The sequence below is a fragment of the Octodon degus genome, unplaced genomic scaffold (genome assembly GCF_000260255.1).
Source record: "Octodon degus isolate 3935 unplaced genomic scaffold, OctDeg1.0 scaffold00182, whole genome shotgun sequence".
In the NCBI taxonomy this organism is placed as follows: Eukaryota; Metazoa; Chordata; class Mammalia; order Rodentia; family Octodontidae; genus Octodon; species Octodon degus.
Genome location: NW_004524758.1, coordinates 3,624,289 through 3,630,288, shown reverse-complemented (window position 1 = coordinate 3,630,288; position 6,000 = coordinate 3,624,289).

Here is a 6,000-nt window from a genome sequence, read left to right as displayed (position 1 = left end):
CTCTGAAGTCCCCAAAGGGAAAGAACAGGAGAAAGGGAAGGTAGGAACAGAAGCTGTGCGAGCAGGCAGCAGACAAGGGGCTGACAAGCACGCGGGAGGGTGCTGAGGTCCGGGCAGCCGAGGGGCAGCAGGGCGCACAGCAGCGGAGTCTGCCTCGGACTCCATCCTGTCCAGCGGCCAGCCCCTCCCTTCCTGCCTCTCGCACCTGGCGGAGTGATGTTCATGCCAAGGCTCTGGCGGGGAGGGGGCAGTGGTAGGCAGATGCATTTGGCGCCTCTGGCGCTCCCACACAAGGCCCTTTTGTGCAGTTGAGAGCTAAGTGTGGAGGGGTCTGGGACCAGAGGTCTGAGGTCGACTGGGTGCCAGAGATAGATGCCTCACACCCCCAGCTGCGGCTCCAGCGCCCTCTCCCCACGTCTCCAGCCTGTCCACGTGTGGTGCCAAAGCAGAGGCAGGTTCTTCCCCCCACACTGCAGGGGCCCCTTTTGACTTCCCAGCCCCCGTCTCTGGGTCGTGTTTCACTGAGACCCAGAGAGACATTTTCTATTTAGCCTTTCTTAGGGTCAGACTCAGGTAGCACCCCCCTCCACTAACCTGCACTCCCCTGCACCGTCCAGGTTGGCTGCTCCCCTTCTCCGCTTCCCAGCGGACCGTTTCCTCATCTGCCCTAACACAGTCTTTGCGCTAATGCTGGAAGCCTCTCCTTCATGTCAGAGGCAGTACTTTGCCCACTTACTTGCCACCAGCCCTTCCCGAACGTCCAGGTGGGCGGGTACAGGACGCGTGGCGTGCCAGCTCCTGCCCTCCGTGGGTCTCTGCTGCCACTCTCTTGCTTTCTCTGCCCTTTTTTTTTTCCATTTTATGGAGGACTGAGCTCAGCTTCTTTGACTCAGCCTTCCCCACCTGCACTGTCACCACCTCCTGGAACTTCTACTGAGACTTTGGTCTGGGAGCCTCATTTTGTCCCCCAGGGGCTCTGGTGTTGCAACTGGTCACAGAGGTGGCAGTGTGGAGAGGCAGGGTCTGCTAGGAGGTGCTGAGGTCAGTGAGGAGCTGCTCTTAGGAGGGATTAGGCTTCTCCTGTGGCCCCTGAGCTATGACCAGAGTGCATTGTGAGTGAGCGCAAACTCCTCACTGCTCTCTGGCTTCCTGTCTTGCAGTGTGATCTTTCACTCCCGCCGTGATGTCACCTGTCATCAGGCCATTGCCAGAATAGGAACCAGGGAGCCACTTGATTTTGGACTGCCGTCCACAAAGCTGGTGAGCTAAATAAACCTCTTTCCTCTACTGCGTTGCTCTGCTTCAGATCACCCGTTACAGCAGCCCACCGTCGCCCTTGAGGGCCTATGCTGGCGGGGCTTAGTGTACACTGTTTGTGTGCTTAGCCTCCTCCTCCTACCTCAGTGCCATGCTCAGCTCCCACATGGCAGCCACAGTGGCTTGTCACTGACGTGCCCTCCACAATGCCTCACCTGGCAAAGTCTGATTATAGACTGTCGGCCAGCAGCTACCTGCCCGGGAGGAATCCCTCCTGCTGGCACCTCCCTGTCCTTGATCCTTGGTCTCTGGGTTGCCAGTTTCCAGCCTGACCCGCTTCCTGGCTGACCTCAACCCCTTACCAATTCTACGGATGTTGGACTTCTGAGTCCATCGGGAAGTGCTCCTGGGGATGACTCCAGGCACATTAGAATCCCTGGCCATGCAGTCTTTTGAGATGGAAATCAGATCTCATTCTCCCTCTTTTTCATGTCACAGAAGTATGAAGTTGGGGTGCTAGGGAGTCCATGCCAGAGAAACTTTTCTTCAGAATATTTCAAATGAAAAAGACTCAAGTCCTGACCCTCCTAGGACCAGAGCCCAGGGACCCAGGGGTAAGCTGAGCTGTAGCTATCTTTTCTGGACCTTTCCACACCAGAGTGGGCTGCTGGCAGCCACCACTCCCCACCAAGCTGGAACCTCACTCGTATCCTTTAGCCACGGGCAAACAGGCATATATGGCACTCAGATGGGCCACTGCTGCTCCAGGAGGGCTGGGAGTCACAGCTTCCCTGAGTCAGCCTTTGGCAAGTGAACAGCTGCTGGAGAGGGCTGGCAGCATGCTCCTGGAGAGGGGTGCAGGCCACAGGGGCCGTGAGCTCCTGAGAGCTGTAGGGCAAATCCCATGCTGAGCTGTGAACCTGACGTCCCCTTCCTAGATGACATCATGAGCACAGACACACCTGCTCTGAGGCTGCTCAGAGATAGCCTGGAAGACCCAGAGACCAGAGGAGAAAGGATGATGGGTCTGAGGCTGCTGTCTATCTGGTCTTCAAATAAACTTACCCCAAGTTATAGATTCACTTTCTGCCTTGGGTAAGAACTTGTTTCTTTATCAGCCAGAAAAAAATTGAATACAGTTTGGCTAGCATTGCAGGAACTGGCTTTTTAATAAAGTAATTTCCGCAACGAACCTATCTCAAAGATTTCTGACTCTGGGTTCAGCATGGTCACACCTGGGCACAAGTGTGCAAGGGGTGGGAAAGCTCAGTTGGGCCTACCTGTAGGCACTCCCTCTGCCTATAGATGCACAGGCTGGCTGTACCACAGCGAAGCTGTTTCAGGCTCCTAGCCCCTCATGACCGATGGGGCTCTGGTTGACCCTTTTCCAGGGCTGAGGACCTTTCTAGATGTCATAACATGATCCCACAGCAGTCAGAACAGGTATGTCATGTCAGGAAGGATTGTACCTTGGTCTGTACCACCACTGGGCATGACATGAGCTTCAGTGGTAACCGTAACTGAGTAGAACTCCGGGCAGTTGGGGAAATTTGAACTTAGTGAAGTTGAGTTTTAAGAAGAGAAAGCCTTCAAGAACTGTTTTTGGGGAGGTTGGGCTATCACTAAGAGGTAGGATACTCACATAGCAATCCTCAACATGGTAAAAAAAGAAATCTTATTCTTACAGAGGAAAAGGTAGACTGCTACAACAGCTGCTGGGGTCCAAAAAGCAGCTTATGACCAGAGACCATCTGCCCTAGACAAAAACAGCACACGGGTGAGAAAAAATCCAAGCAAGAGAACAGAGAGCTGTGCTTGCAGCGTGAGCCCTATCACACAAGGGCTGGAGATACTGGGAGGGCTTCCTGCCCTTCACCTCCATCAGGTTTTAAGAGCAGATATTTATATTTTGGAAATTCAATTTCTTTTTTTCCTTCTGAGTTCTTTTAAAACATGCTTACTGGTCTGTGGGGTTTTCAGAGAAAACAAGGTGAGAGGATTTGCTTCACAAATGGACCAGTCTTTACAAGAGTCAGGGGCACATCCCACGGATCTGAAATTGATGGTGGCATATTGAATTAAAGTGGGACAATCCTCAGATCTATACACTGTATGTCAAACTTTTAGTTACAGTTAAGTTTAGGTGTGACCTTGATTAAATGGTTGAGGGCACCCAGATAAGGGGTGAAACATTTTGGGTGTGTCTGAGAGCATGTTTCTGGAAGAGAGGATCATTGTAACCAGTGGACTGAGCGAAGGACAGCCACCCTTACCAGCGTGGGTGGGCATTGTCCAGCACATTGAGGACCAGGATAAAGTGAAAGGCATAAGGATGAATTTCTCTCTCTGGTGAGGGACACTGTCTTCTCCTGGCCTTCAATCATCAAAACTCAGGTGTTCAGGCCTTTGGGCTCAGACACAGAGCATCACTAGTTTTTTGGGTGCTGCAGCTTTCCAACAGCTTATTGTTGGACTTCTTAGCCTCCATAATTGCATGTGCCAACTTCCAGATTCCCACAACTGCACTCGCTCTCTCTCACCAGTTGGATCTCTCTTTCTCCCCTATTGGTTCTGTTCCTCAGGTGAATTCTCACCTCAAAAAGCAAAAAAAAAAAAAAAACAAAAAACCTTTCATTCTAGATATTTCATCTAGAGTTCATTTTTTCTGAACCCAGAACACTGTTTTCATGCCAACTGTATCATTCCAGAGATGACCACAACACAATTTCCTAGCCACAAGCTCTCCTTACAGAGCGACAAGGACACTGGTGCGTGCACTGAAGAGGTGCTACGTCCTCTCCTTTGGAGTTAAGGCAGGTTTTGGCCCCTGTGCAGTAGTAGTATGTATCTTCCAAGGCTGGGAGAGAAAGGGGAATATGCCTTGCACCTGACCTATTCTATTGGGGGTGCCAGCCTGGCAGCCAGCCTCCATGCTGTGAGGAGCCCCAAGCAGCCCGCCGAGGAGTCCACATGAGGACGACATGCAGCCATGGGCTGGGAAGCCTGGCTGAGGCTCACCAGAGCTTGCTGGCCACAGGGCAGCAGAGCCGTCTTGAAAGCAGAGCTGTCGCGTGCCAGTGGCTCTGACACCGCGGAAGGCAGACACTAACTGACCCCAGCAGCCCCTGCCCAAATGGCAGGTCCATTAGCAACAAATGACTTGTTGCTTTAAGACACTACATCATTTTGGACTGGGTTTTATATGGAAAGCTAGCTGATGCCATTCCTTTATCACATAGACATGAAACATACTCTTCTGTGCCTCTTTTGGGCAAATTGCTTTGATTTAGAGCTTCCTGTCTTCCTCAGAAGAAGCTGTCCCAATAGCCACCCTACTCTAATTCTTGGAGGGGTCTGCAGCCACGGAGAAGATGAGGAGAGACAGGCAGACAAGGAACTTTTTTTTTTTTTCCCCCCCGGAACTGGGGATTGAACTCAGGCCCTTGCGCTTGCCAGGGAAGCGCTTATTCCACTGAGCCATCTCCTTGGCTGCGAGGAACAGTTTTGAGTCACAGTTCTTCATGGAGTGTGAAGAGGGGTGAGAGTCTCACCTTCCAAACCTGCACCTCTCATTGCTCACCTTTTTCCCTGTCCTCCGAGGGTGGTGGACATGGGTAGGTAGATGGCCAAGTGTGACTTAGCACAGAATATGGATAAGCTTGGGGTTCTCTATTTTCAAAATAAATGCTGCTGTAAGGTTGACAGAAGATGTCAGGCATTTTCAGACCTAGAGCATTCCTAGATAGATCTGTACTCTATTAGGGACATTGATGACCAACCAGATACACCTGGGAGTTGTTCTTGGGATTGGTTTATCTTCCTCCCTCATGCTCCTCTTGGGCATCTGGGATCCATGGTGCCCTTGCAGCTACAGGCACATGCCAATCAGGGGCTGCCATCATCCCGGATCCACAGTTCAGCTGCATGTCAAGAAGGGACGATGGGACTGATCTCATTCCTTGCTGTCAGTTGATACAGTGCCTCTCTTGAGCTGATCTGAAACTCAAGTGACACACGCTTGATCTCGGCGATGATCCTGAGCTCACTCTCTATCTCAGGTGTCTTCCCTTTCCTCTCTACTATCACTGCCTTGTTGCTCTCCTCCACCAGTAGAGCTATCCAGAGGAATCTTATTCTCCTCTTCAGGCAGTTTCTTTGAACCCTTTCCCAACCCAAATTATGCTTTTTAAGCTGTATTTTTTCCCCCAATCTGACAAAATAGCTTTAATTTCTCAGCAGAAATCACCATGTTGAATAGGACAAGTGAGCAGTGAAGCAAATATGATGAAGATGGAAGGTAAGAATGGCTCTGTCCTCCTCACACTGCGGGATACTCAAAGGCTGTGAGTTTCTCGGCCCAGATGCGTTCCACTCCCTTGCCTGTAGTATCTCAGAAAGAGCGGCTTGGCCTAGCCCTATGGAAATTAGCACTTCCCTTTAGGCCATATTAGCCGCTTAGAGGTTTCTGAAGGGAAATAATTTTTGTCAGTTCTATTAGGCAGCTTTAGGTTACCATAACAAAATACCTGAAGTATATTACTTCATAAAGAAAAGAAGCTTATTTAGCACAGAGTTTTGTAGGTTCAAGCTTATGGTATCTATATTAATTCAGTTCTGGGGGGGCCTCCAAGACAGATGACAATGGAGAAGTGTGTGTGTTGGGGGAGGCAGGTACATCTGAGGCTGGGGGAGATGGACAGATAGATAGACAGACAGATAGAGACAGAGACAGAGACAGACAGA